The sequence below is a fragment of the Sarcophilus harrisii genome, chromosome 3 (genome assembly GCF_902635505.1).
Source record: "Sarcophilus harrisii chromosome 3, mSarHar1.11, whole genome shotgun sequence".
Lineage (NCBI taxonomy): Eukaryota > Metazoa > Chordata > Mammalia > Dasyuromorphia > Dasyuridae > Sarcophilus > Sarcophilus harrisii.
This window is the reverse complement of record NC_045428.1, coordinates 64,691,635-64,706,373: the sequence shown is the minus strand read 5'-3', so window position 1 is coordinate 64,706,373 and position 14,739 is coordinate 64,691,635.

Sequence of the window (14,739 nt, the reverse complement as noted above, 5' to 3'; positions counted from 1 at the left end):
TCCCCACTTCAAAAAAAATATATATTATGTGTCTATATTTTCCCAACAGGGATCAGTCTTAGAGAGTCTGCAGTGAAGGGGAATCAGGGAAACCTTCTTAGCTAGAGGATTCCCTACCCCTTTGGTGGTGAACACTTGATCAGAATAGGATAGGCAAGGCAAAGTCCCAGACACTGCCGTTTGGTCAAACTGTGCCTCTCTAGTCATAACGAGGGAGCAGACACCCTCTCTGGATGCCCTCAACTGTTTTGACTTCTGGAGGGGAGGGACCATGATTAAAGCTGTGATTAAGTGACTCACCATAATTATATTTTGTTGAAATTGAATTTATTGAAGCATGAATCATTCTGCCCAAAGTCCTGCCTAATTGCTCCAGTGTTGACTATAGAAAGGACTGGGGAGTTTTCCATGAAGGTCAAGAAAGCTGATGTGTGTGTATATGTGTATATGCATGGATGAGTGTGTGTGAATGCATGTGCTCCCTCTAACCTCACAGGCAGCCAAGTGAGCCTGCTGCCTGGCCCCTTAAATGCCGGTGATGATGGAAAGCTGGCCGGCTCTTTTTTTCATTGTTATTTGTTGTTTCTTCTGCACCTACCCTTGTCCCTTAAATATGCATTCCCCTTTGTCTTCCTTCACTCCACGAGGGTCTCTGTTGCCCATGGTGGTTTTCCTCAGTGAATTGTTTGGTTTCCCCAAAGCTGCTAACTTGCAGATTTTAACCCCAGTCTCTCAGCTCAGACCTCCCAAAGCTCCGAACGCCCTTTGACTTACAACTCTGTGCCCACAGCAACCCTATAATTTACAACAACACGGGCACATTGAGAAAGCAAACACTGAACACTGTGTGGTGGGGGTGTTTGAAGTCTCCCCGCCTTTAGGTTTGAGGGGGGAGGTCCTGTGAGTTTTGAGTCACCACAGCCCCACTCAGGCAGGGCATTTTCTTTCTTTCTATGACTCCCTGCTACCATTAAGGTGGAGGCAGTGACTTCAGAAAAACATCTAGCCATTGTCTCTTTTGTCTTCTGGTCCCAAGGATGGAATGGAGGAAGGAGACTACAGTGCCAGCAGAATAGAAAGGATCCAGGGCACCACAACAACCTTCCAGAATGATGTGGCTGCTTGTCAATGGAATGAGTGATAAAAAGAATCAGGAATAGCATAGGAGAACAGAATAAACCATGGATTACAAGTCACAGAAGTGGGTTCTATTCCCTGTTCTGGCATCTTTATCTGAGCCTTGGCTGACTTAACAAAATGGAAGGAACTTTTATTGTGCTTTTCAAGCAGCTGAACAAATAGATAGCTGGTCTCAGAGCCAAGAAGATAGGTTCAAGTCTTGCCTCTGTTGAACATGGTTTAGTGACCTTGGGAAAGGCATTAGTCTCTCAAAGCCTTAGGCAGATCTCCCCATGTAGTCCATTGTTATTCCCCACAACAACCCTCTGAGATAGGAAGTACAAATACTATTATTATACTGGCTTTTGACAGATGAAGAAACTGAGGAGAAATTAACCATACAGGCTCACATTGCTAATAAGTGCCAGAACTACTCCACATACACACACACACACACACACACACACAAATATGTTCATATCTATATATGTTTCTTTAATTATTTTGTGTTTCTTTTCTGGTTATACATGTACATTAATTTTGAAATGCACATTTCTTTATGAATGATGTTGGGAGGGAAAAATTAGAACAAAAAGGAGAAAATATGAGAGAGAAAAAATTTATATTCGGTCTCCATAATTCCCTTTCTGAATGCAGATGGCACTATCCAAAGTTTATTGGGATTGCCTTAGATCACTGAACCTCTGAAAAGAACCAAGTCTTTCATCATTGATTATCATACAATCCTGCTGTTGTGGTCTACAATGTATTCTTCATTCTACTTGTTTCACTCAGCATCAGTTCATATAAATCTTCCAAGGTCTTTCTAAAATCAGCTTTTCATGATAAAAAATCATGAATCTATAAATCTATGAAATCTATAAAAATAGAACAATAATATTTCATAACATTCATATTCCATAACTTCTTCAGCCATTCCCCAAATGATGGCCATCCACCCAGTTTCCAGTTCCTTGCTACTTCAAAAAGGGCTGCTACAAACTTTTTTGTACATGTGGGTCCTTTTCCTCTTTTATGATTTCCTTGGGATACAGACCCAATAATAGCACTGCTGAATCAAAGGGTATGCACAGTTTTATAGCCCTTTGAACATAGTTCCAAAATGCTCTCCAGAATGGTATATGTGTGTGTACATATTTTCATAGGTATACATGCATATGTATACATTTTTATGCATGAACACACATGTATGCCTGTGGTTGCATATATGCTTTGATATAAACACTGATGAAATAGTTGTAATATAATATAATAATAGTTATAAATGTAATAATAAAATAGTTATAATATAATAACAGATATAAACATTGTATATATATATATAGTTTATATATACAATATACAGAGATACATTGTTAAATATATTTTATATGAACATATGTATATATAATATATAGTATAAACATTCACAATATAAACTTGTGCAATATGTTTAATAATTCATATAGATATTCATTTATTCATATAGATATATATAATTTTAAGGGGATATAGATATACAAGCCTTCCCTGCATGTGCATGTATGATCTTCATCACCAAAAATATATTAAGCACCTACCTTTGAACATGGATAAGGGCGAAAGGGGGCTGGATTCTCCAATCTCTATCCTATCTTCTGTAAGGCATCTTACCATTTCTGTGTGTAGCACTTCTGGGGAAATCTATGAATACCTTTATAGAAACATGTTTCTAAATGCATGGAATTAAATATATTGAGTTATAAAAGAAACTAACTATAATGAAATACAGCATTTAAAACAATTTTAAAAACATATTCACAGAAGCCAGGTTAAGAATCCTTTGCAAGAGTTTGGGTTCAAACTATATCCAAAGGGTTATACAACTGTGTATACCCTTTGATTCAGCAATGTCATTTACTGGGTCTGTATCCCAAAGAGATCACAAAAGAGGGAAAAGACCCACATGTGCAAAAAACATTGCAGATTTTTTTGAAGTGGTAGAAATGGAAATTGAGTTGATGATGTTTTAAATCACTATTGATTAGAGAAATGCAAATTAAGACAACTCTGAGGAACAACCTCACACCTCTCTGGTTGGCAAAGATGACAGGAAAAAATAATGATAAATGTTAAAGGGCATATGGGAAAATGAGAACATTAATACATTATTGGTGGAGTTGTGAAATAATCCAAACATTCTGGAGAATAATTTGGAACTATGTCCAAAAGATTATAAAACTGTGCATACTCTTTGATCCAGCATACTCTTTGGTCTCACTACTGGATCTGTATTCCAAAGATATAATAAAAAAGGGAAAAGGACCCACATGTGCAAAAATGTTTGTAGCAGCTCTTTTTGTAATGGCAAGGAACTGGGAATTGAGTGGATGCCCATCAGACTGGGAATGACTAAATAATTATGGTATATAAACATAATGGAACACTATTGTTCTATAAGAAACGATGAGCACACTGATTTCAGAAAAGCCTGGAATGACCTACTTGAACTGATGCTGAGTGAAGTGAGCAGAACTAGGAGAACCGTGTGCACAGCCACAAGATTATATGATGATCAACTGTGATGGACTTTGGCTCTTTTCAACAATGCGGTGATTCAAGGTAATTCCAATAAATTTGGGAAAATGTCAATTAAATCCAGAGAAAGAACTATGGATTGAAACATAGTATTTTTACTTTTGTTGTTTGTTTGATTTTTCTTTCTTGTGGTTTTTCTCTTTTGTTATACTTTTTCTTTCATACCATGACAAATGTAGAAATATGTTTAAGAGGATTATTTATGCATGACCTTTATCAGATTGCTTGCTGTCTTGGGAATGACAGAGGTAAGGGAGAAAAAGAGAAAAATTTAGAACACAAAGTTTTATAAAAATGAATGTTGGAAACTATCTTTAAAAGTATGTAGAAAAACATAAAAAACTATTGAGAAAAAATAGTTCTTGTCCAAGACTGACATTAATGCAGACACTCTTAAGACACATATAGGACAACTTTATTTTGTACATAATCATTTGATTCAAGTTTAGAGGCAGCAAAATGGCAAAACGTATCAAGTGCTGGATCGGGAGACAGGAAGACCTGAGTTTAAATCTGGCCTCAGACATTTACTAGCTGTGTGGTCCTGGTTCAATCCCTTAAACTTCTTTTTGCCTTAGTTTCCTCAACTTTAAAATTGGGATAATAATAGCACCTATATCTCAGGATTATTATGAGTATCGAATAAAATAATAATTGCAAAGCACTTATCGCAGTGCCTAAAACATATTAAGTGCTAAATAAGTATGACTTGTTACCATTTTAAATTATTATTAATAGCATCTAACTCACAGGCTTCTTGTGAGGTTCCAATGACATCACATTTGTAAAGCACTTGGCATAGTACCTAGTACATACCTAGCACATAGTAGGTGGATTAAAAAAAAAAATGCTTCCTTCCCACTTCAAGTTTGGCTTTCTACATTTGATGAAAATTTAGACCATTTTGCATGTATGATATCTCTATGATGCTTTTTAGAAAGAACTCCTCCAGGCCATTGCCCACAGTGTTACAAAGCTGGGTGAGAAAAAGTCTTCAGAAGTAGGTCAGTGCAGGTTCTAATTATTTTGGATTCCCCACCTAACCATTAGTTAGTCATTAGATAAACAAAGCTTTAGGAAGGACATCTGATATAGTAATCAGACTCACCACCCTTAAAAGAACAGTAGCACCTTTAGTGTTGAGTACATATTATTATTGCCTTCATTTATCTCAGTTTCTGTCTTGCAAAGAGAATCTCCAGGTGGTTATTTCAATAAGTTATTGAATCCCAACAAAGAAACAAGGCAAGAGGAGAATTAGGGTCCTTTCTCAACTACTCCAATTCCAGATAAATTGTGAGAATTCCCATTAGAATGAAAATGATCGGGTCATACATTTTAATAAGCACACTTTCACTCATTTCATGCATTAAACTCATTTCTTGTAGAGACTGAACAAGTCAATTAAATGAACACCTTAACAGAAGGATTGGTGATTGAATTGATTTCAGAATTCTAAAGTGTGATTTTTGTTATATATTAGAGCAATATTACTGATTTGAAATTATAATGGAAATCAAAAGGAAAATGTGATTTTACATATATGTGTATAGGTCAATATCAATGTAGATATATGTATTCACTTTATGTACACATACATAGCAACATAGTGTTTGACATATATCAAAACCAGTCTATATAGACAGCTGAATGTGAATCTGAATCAAATAAGTGGATGAGGAAGAAAGAAATATTATGCTAACCAACCCACTTTTCTTCATAGGTTCTAAAGAATACAATAAAGTGAACCATAGAAATGCTGTAGCAGTCATGGCAGGGGTGGGGAGGCAGAGGAGGTGAAGACAGGACAACAAACTCTCCACCATTACATCATCAACGTGAGGACAGTTCTATGAGCGCCCATCCTAGTTCACATGGTTCAGAATCATGAGTCACTGTGTCTAAGCAGAGGCATACATGTTTGGCATAGAGTCATGACAAAGCTTCAGCCAGAAAAGTCATCAAGATATACTGCTTCACACTGAAATGAGCAAACTAAACATTAAGGAGGATTTCAAGTGTTGGCTTACCAGGAAGCTCTAGGTTTGGGTTTTGATAGCAGATGAAAATCTTATTTTCCCCAATTTCATCCTTTTCTATCTCACATTTGATCTTAAAAACAACAATAATAACAACAATGACAACAATAGCTTCCTTTCGAGGTTACAAAGTTGGAAGGAACTTTAGAAGTGATCTCTTCCAATCCCCTCATTTTACAAACAGGGAAACTAAAGCATAGAATGATTAAATGACTTCCCTATGGTCACACTGGTACTAAATCAGCTCTTGTTTGAAGTTTCCTTATTCAGAGAGAGCATCTCAGATTCCTTCAAACTCTAAATCTAGAGTCCTCTGAAGCAGAACTAATGGATTGAACCCAGGCATTCTGATTGTAAACAGTATTCTTTCCACTATATCATACTCACATTTGCTTATCACTTGGTAATTTTAAGTGACAATTTTTATTTAATCTGACAGAATAATTTATCAAATGTCTACTACACAAAAGGCACTGTGCAGTCTTGTATGAGCCTCATGACAACCTTAAGAGGTAGATAAGGAAATAATTATTTCCAACCTCCAAGAATCTGTGAGAGCCTGAATTTCTCTGGGATGGGCACTCCCTCTGCTGACACAAATCAAAATTCTTCTATTTTTCATATATGATCTTCCTTCCTCTGTTGCTATGGGTGAAAAAAAAATCTTCCAGTTCTTTCTGGTGAAAATACTCTTCTCACTTACTTAGGCTAGCTCTTTGATAAAAAGCTCTTTGACTCATATTGAATCTGGTAGAAATATTAGATTTTTTTTCATAAAATATGGTCCACCTATGCTTGTACTATTTTTACTCTGTGAAGATGATTTTTGTGATTGTAAGTAGATAATTCTGATCAGGGAAGAGAAACTATCTGAGAGTAACTCCTCATTATTCCAGAGTAAACTCTATTAGACCTTGACCTCCCAAAGATTTCCTCTGAGAGCTCTCACCCTTGACTGTAGTTTTCTCAATTACTCCCATCATTTCTAAGATTTACTCCTGGTGATTCTAATTCCTATTTGTCCTTTTGTAATTTTACTGATAATCCTGAATTTTTACTTTGACCCTATAAGGGACTCTTCCCTCTGCCTCTTACTAATTTCTTTTTCTATAAGACACTCTTCAGGTGCATGCCCCATCAATTCCTAACACTTGCTTCAAAAATTGTTCTTGTCTTTTTCCCCTTGTCATATCTCATCATTGTGTTCCTATTTCTTTAGGTTCTCTTTTCTTCTCTTCATCCCTATCATATATTCAATAAAATCCAACCAATTCTTTTGCCATCATAGCTGGATTCATATAGTCACAAGAAATTTTGGTAGCAAATGACTAAACTCCCTGCCTCCAGTGTCTATACCTTCACTTCAGATAATTTGACAAAAGGAGCTCAAATAACTAAGTGTTGAGGTGGATAGAGTACTGAACATGGAAATTAATAATTAATTAGTAAATTAAAAATAATCCTGGGTTAATCACAGAACTTCTTCTCCCAATCTGTTTTCTTATATGTAAAATGGGGATAAACACATACTTCCCAGTGCTTTTGTAAATATCAAATTAGATCATATTTGTAGAGTGCTCACTACAGTTCCTAGCTTATAGTAAGTGCTATATAAATGTTAGCTATCATCATCTTCACCATCATCATCATCATCATCATTTGTTTCAAGCACTCATTGTATCATGTCAACCTCTCTGCTTAGGAAGCTACTATGTTTCTGTAATGGGCTGAGGCTTGAGTTGACGTACTGAGGTACCAAGCACAAGTGAGGTTAAATAGTAATTGGACTATACTCTATTAATATACATGCTTGGATAAAGAATGGTCCCCGCCCACTCTATGTGCAAGTCCTGATGTGTTGTATAGGAAATGACAATTTTGGTGGGTGGAGGCAAAGAGAGAGGAAGAGAGGCTGGGAGAGATTGGGGCTGGGTTTGGTTCTGGTGGCTGCTGGTCTCACAGCTTCTGGTCTGGCTAGCTTCTTGACTCAGCTGCTGACATTGTTATTGCCGATTCCCTTCTACCTCTGATCTTTCTTCATCTCTGCTAACAATAAAGATTGACGATTTTCCCCTAACCTGAATTCCTGACTTGGCTGATTTTAAAATACACGGTCATCACATGTTTCCTTGTTTCTGTATCAAATTCAAACTTTTCTGATACATCTTCAATTTGTTGTTCATTCTTTTTTCTCAGAGAGGACCAATGGATTCATGATGTTCATGTCCAGGTACCATGTGTTCAAATGTGACTAATCAGTCCAAAAGCCATCAGTTGAAATTCCTTTCCCTCTTTGTGAAATATAAGCACCTCTCAGTACACAGAAATTAATCTCAGAATCATAGAATCACGAAGTTTTATAAACTTCTTACAAATAAGAAAATTGGAGCCCAGTACAATGAAGGATTTGGCTGAGACTACATAGAAGTTAGTAACAGAGGGATCTGAAAGCAACTCAAACCTTCTTGTTTTGAGCTCTCTTGACTAAGTACTTCAAAAGTTGCTTCCCCAGATTCCTTAGCTTTTTCCAAGCCTTGGGAAATGGAAGTATCTTTGCCTTTTCTATGTAATATGCATCTAGAGCTAGAAGGGAATTAAAAGTTAAATCTTTCATCTATTTTCTTATTTTATAGATGAGAATATGTATGATATATATGATATGAGATATATATATATATATATATATATACACACACACACACACATATATATGTGTGTATGTGTATGTATGTATGTATACCCCTGAGGGCTAGGGATGTTTAATGACTTGCCTGAGATTGCATGAATGCTATGAGTCACATAGGTGGGATTTGAACTCATATCTCTGAAAATGGTAGTTGTGTCTACCATTTCTACTATTATCTCCAAATGAGAGGAGGAATCTTTGGAGGTTTCCAGCCTTGTGTGTCATCACTTTTTATCTATCCAGGGCCATCTTCAATTGTCCTTGTGATGACCGCGTATTTTAAAATCAGCCGGAGTCAGGAATTCAGGTTAAGGGAAAATCTTCAATCTTTATTCTCAGTAGAGGTGAAGAAGGATTGGAGGTGAAGGGGGATCGGAGGTGAAGAGGGATTAGCAATGTGAGCAGCTGCAACAGGAAGCCAGCCAGATTAGAAGCCAGCCAACAATCTCTCTCCACTTCTCTTCCTCCCCTCTGCCTCCACCCACCAAAATCATCATTTCCTATACAACACATCAGGACTTGCACAGAGAGTGGTCGGGGTTTCTCCAAGCATATATATTAATAGAGTATGGTCCAATTACTATTTAGCCTCACGTGGTTGGGACCTCAGTGCATCAACTCAAGCCTCAGCCCATTATATGTCCTGATACATATCTTGCCACTGGACTCAGATGGCTCTGAAGAAGAAAATGAGGCAGGTGACCTTGAACAGCTTCCCTCAATCAAATGTAATTCACTGAAATATGATGGCATTACTCCCTAATATCATGCTTTTCTTGGAGAATGAAGGACGAACAATAACAATGGGACTTGGTTCAAATGACTCTATTTCTTTGTTTCTCTTTGTTCTTCTTTATAAAATGAATTGATTTGACTAAATGATCTCTAAGATATCTTCTAGCTTCATCAGTCTATGAAACATTGAGGTCACATTGAAGTTTCCAAATCTGTCTTTCAAGGAGCTAGCCATACCTTTCTCCCCCCCCCCCACCCCCCTTACAACTTGGTATCCATCTAAAATTGTATCAATCACAAGCTTCCAAATAAAAGAATGTGCTTTTGTCCCACCCACCCCCAAAGCATTTTTGCTATTGCTATGCAATAGGCCAAAAGAAACATTTATTATAAAAATTTTTTGCCCCAAATGTTTGAGTCAGCAGCCCTAGGTAGTCACATAACTAGCATTCTGGCATCTATGTGTATTTATTTGAAAGGGCAAAAGAAATATTTCAGATCTTGAAATTCAAAGTCCTGTCAGAAGAGAGTCCCTGATCCACAAAGGGGTTCTAAGGTACCCAGGGATACTTTAAACGAGGCTTCTGCCATGTAGATAGAAAGTAAGACAATACCACCTGAAATATGACAATTATTCTTACTAAGTATACACTCAATTGCTTCTATCTACCTTTAAGTGTTATCAATTCTCTTAGTTTTTGTGCCCTGGGACAAAGCTTCCCTCACTTCATCCTAGTTATGGTTCTAAAAACAGAATTAGAATGATTTGCCATCTCTTCCTTAGAGATAAGAACTAGAATCTGTTGGAGAAAGGTGGGATCATCACTTTTATTTCCATAGCACCTGGACTTTGGGAAAGAGAAATATTACATTCCATCCTCAGGGATGTTCTGGGAACTTAGGGCTTTATGTGTCAATTTGAATGTCTGAGGTCAGAATGCCCATAAATAAGACAATAATCTTTCTATATACAGCTATCAGAGCATATGCACACAATCACTCTCAGGCCGAGTAGGGGGATTGGGCGGTAGGTTGGCTTTGCTTAGACATCTTGAACTACTTTTCAAATGTTTGGGGTTTGGCAAATAAATGCATTGTGCCCCAAGCACCTTTTCCCCTTCATTTAAAACCCATGTGTATTGGAGAGGAAATTCAATCCTCATGTTCCTGATTCATTTACACTTAACTCATCGAAAAGCAACTTGGTGGGAGCCATTTGATGCGCATAAGCCTTCAGAGCCTTGTGTCATAAACCATTCCAAGCCTTCTTTCCTTTGGATCCCAGAAACCACAATGAAGTGACTTCAGGAAGCAACAAGATGGGAGTTCGGTTTGGGTCTCAGATTCCATCCCAGCCAACAAAGATGTTCTAACCTCAGGAAGACACATCACCAAGTTCTGTCTTCAGTTCTCAGTGATAATCTGTGGCCCCAGAATCACTGTCTGCAGTTAAGGAATGAACAGTTCCCAGACACCTACCCTGTATTTCTTATTCTCTAAAGCACTAAGTTCTGTGATCTCTTCTCATTCCTCAGTTGTATGTTTAAATGTGTCTTCCTTTTACACATACCTTATGGATACAAGGAAATGCTGTTATATTGCAGGTGACTTAGAGGCAAGGGAAAAAAGAAAAGAAAGAATTGAAATGAAGAAAAGAAGGAAGGAAGGAAGGAAGGAAGGAAGGAAGGAAGGAAGGAAGGAAGGAAGGAAGGAAAGAAGGAAGCAACAGAGGGATAGAGGGAGGAAGGAAAGAAAAGAAGGAGAGAGGAAAGAAAGGAGGGAGGAAAGAAAAAGAAAGGAGGGAAGGAAGGATGGAGGGAAAGAAGGGAGGGAGAAAACAAAAAGAGAAAAAAGAGAAAAAAAATAAAAAGAGAGAAAGGAAGAGAGTGAGGGAAGGAAAAATGAAGGAAGGATGGAAGGAAGATGGAAGGAAGAGAAAGATTGAAATATTTCCCTGAATATGAAGTAAATATTTTAAATTTAAATATAGTTTTTTCCAAAATTATATGCATACTTCCTCTAAAACTTATACAAATCATGTACATGCATGGATTTGTGATTCAGAATCCTAGAATCTCAGAGAAGGAACCTCAAAAGTCATTTACTCCAATCTGTAGCTCAACAAAGGAGGGAAAAAGGAAAGAAAGAAAGAAAAACAAAGCCTATGACATCTCCAACAGTCATCCAACCTGTGCTTAAAGACCCCCAGTGGGAGATAAAATCATTACCCCTAAGCAGCCCCTGCTGCTTCTGCACAGCTTTAAATATTAGGAGGTTTCTGAGATCTAGTAGAAATAATTATGGATTTGGAGACAGAAATCCACATCCAGGGCTTTGGTAAACTGAAGGGATTAGATTAGATAGCGTCTAAATCATAATCTAAGCCTTCCAGTCATAATCTTACAATTTTTGAATCAGACATGTTTGAGATTAGTTTAAAGTCATGTAAATCATGGTGACCAATAGTAACTGAGGCAACAGTTCTTCAAGATGATGGCCAATAAAGTCAATTCTGTTTTCCACACAAACTCTTAATGGACGAATAAAGAGACATGAGTGATACAAATTAGATATTTGTCACACCCAAAGAGAGATTTCCACACACAACTTCCTCTATGTCTTTCTTGACCAGGGATTTGGTTGGGTTGTGCTTAATGAAGAGGGCACAGGTGGTAATGGGCCATTCACAAATTGGTTGTCCAAATAAAAGTTTAGGACGCCTGTGTCTCACACTGCTCACATTCCCTAGTTGGTGTTTCATTAACATCAGAGCACTAATAAATGTTGAGTTTCTGGAGTACGTATTTCCCCCATGTTCCAAAACTCAGAGTAAGTGTTTCCCCCAAGTCTCACAACTCAGAGCATGTGGAAGAAAGAAAGCTATTTCTGGCTTCTCCCTAAGTCTGTCTCTTCCAGGCTCTGGGTCTCATTGCAAGAGATTACCTTTAGCCACTTCTCTGAAAAGTCACTTTTCCTTGCTCTCTTAAACTAAAAATCTCAGTTATTCAACATCTAAACATTGTTGTTTAGTCATTTCAGTTGTATCTGACTCTTTGTGTCCCCATTTAGTTTTTTTGGGCAAAGAAACTACAGTATTTTGCCATTTCCTTTTCCAGATCATTTTACAGATGAGGAAACTGAGGCAAGCAGCACTAAGTGACCTGCCCAGAATCACACAACTAGAAGGTATCTGAGGCTGGATTTTATTTATTTATTATTTTTTTAAATAACTTTTTATTGACAGAACCCATGCCAGGGTAATTTTTTACAACATTATCCCTTGCACTCACTTCTGTTCCGATTTTTCCCCTCCCTCCCTCCACCCTCTCCCCCAGATGGCAAGTAGTCCTATACATGTTAAATAGATTTCAGTAGATCTTGGATACAATATATGTGTGCAGAACCGAACAGTTTTCTTGTTGCTCAGGGAGAATTGGATTTAGAAGGTATAAATAACCTGGGAAGAAGAACAAAAATGCAAGCAGTTTACATTCATTTCCTAGTGTTCTTTCTTTGGGTGCAGCTGCTTCTGTCCATCTTTGATCAATTGAAACTAAGTTAGATCTTGTCTTTGTTGAAGAAATCCACTTTGAGGCTGGATTTTAACTCAGGCCTTCCTGATTCCAGGTGTAGGACCCTATCCACTGAGCCACCTATTTGCCTTATCAAATTATAAGAGAAATTCCTATTTCCAATTCTTTCCTCAACATAAAATTTTACGCAGAGATGTAACTGGGAAGGGAATAAGGGAAGCAGGTAGCTGCTCAAGGAATCCCCTGGAAAAGGGTATATTGATTGGATCAAAGGGATGCCATACAAACTCTTTCATTTCACCATTTTGTTAAGGGTCAACCTAGACTCCAAATAAACTACCTTTTATTATGTCCACTAGACTTGCCTAAGATGGCAGCTTCATGGAAGAAGGTAGGGATTTTGTGAATTCATAATATAACTTTCCATGGATTGTATCTCCTTTGTAACTTTCCCCAGAGCTAGGAATTCAATAGGTGCTCAATAAGCGTTATTAGCCAAGGGACCTCTCGTAAGCAAACAGCAGTGCTGGATCCCTCTAGTGTAATGGCAGTCCTTGCTAACCAGAAGCCTTGGCTTGCTGTTTTATGGCAGGCCCACATTAGTGGAACCCCCACCAAGGAGCCTTCTGTTGGCTGAGGAATAGGACATGGCTCTCACAACCAGTCTCCCCACCCAGGCAGATGGATGGACAGTGCTACCCATAAAGGAGAAGCTGTCACACACACCTACCTCACTGGGGTGTGGTGAACGGTCCCTGGGATCCCAACAGTAGTAGTAGGGAGATGAAAAGACCTGCCTAAAAGAGCATTCGTAATTGGAAGCTAGTTTTCAAAAGGAAGCAGATTTGTAGCCAGTTTCCAACTTGTCTTTTCTGTAAGAAAAGGGACCTGACACCCACATTCTCATGGGTTTTGTGGGAAGAGGCATTTGATGGAAGAACTGAGCTCATATTGATCATCAATTCTATGGAGAGCTAGTTAATATGATAGCATCAAGGCATTTTCCAGATGAGGACAGAACAAGGAAATAGGAGCTCACATACTAAACAGTGAGTATCTAATAAGAATTATAAGGGGGAAAAAAGAATTATAAGGGGGTTTTTAGAAGAGATCATTGTTAAAAAAAAATCTTGTACTACATGAAAAATGTCACAACACAACTCTTATCTCTTATGTAAAATTCAAGAAGATCAAAGACAGAGGGAAATATCCCATATATACCAAACTATTCATTGCAGCACTTTTTGTAGTAATAATTTTAACTGATTTCCATAGATTTAAAGAATGTCTGATCAAGTGGTGATATATAGATGTAATAAAATATTATTACACCTTTAAAAATAATGAATATAAGGAAATGAGAAAAGTATGGGAAAATCTGATCAACTGATGCAGCGTTAAGTTAGCAGAATCAAGAGAAAAATAGATGTAGTGACCACAAAAATATGAAGAAAAACTAAAAGGCAGTTGAACTGATCATTGTAATGGAAGATCTTGGCTCCAGCTTTTTACTCCTTTTGGTAGAGAGATAAGGATTTAGAGATTAAAATGCTACAGGTGCTGTCAGACATGTCTGGTTTCTATTGTTACAAAGAAGAGTTCGATGGAGAAATAGGAAAAAGCAGAAAGAAAATTAAAATGCTTCCATAAACATTTAAAAAAAATTTAAAGTAATCATTGTAAGCCTCTTGAGGGGAAGTAGTGTACCATGAAATAATAGTTCTCTTCCCCTCATTTTTCTTGCTGAGAGAATTAATACTATCTATAAGGATTTAAAGAGGATTGGAAGAGAAAGAAGTCCTCATGTAATGCTCTTAAATCCAAGATGTCTTCCTAGAAGAAGAGAAACTTGAAGAGAATTCAAAATAAGGAGGAAGCTATTTGGTATTAGGAAGCAAAAAGTGGCATTGAATGCAGAGGGCAAAGATCTAGAACAAGTTTAAGCTTTGATATTTCCTAGCTATATTATTGTTGTTGGTAAATCATTTAATTTCTCTGTGCCTCAGCTTCCTAACTTAAAAATGTGATTTTTATCTTACAGGATTATGGC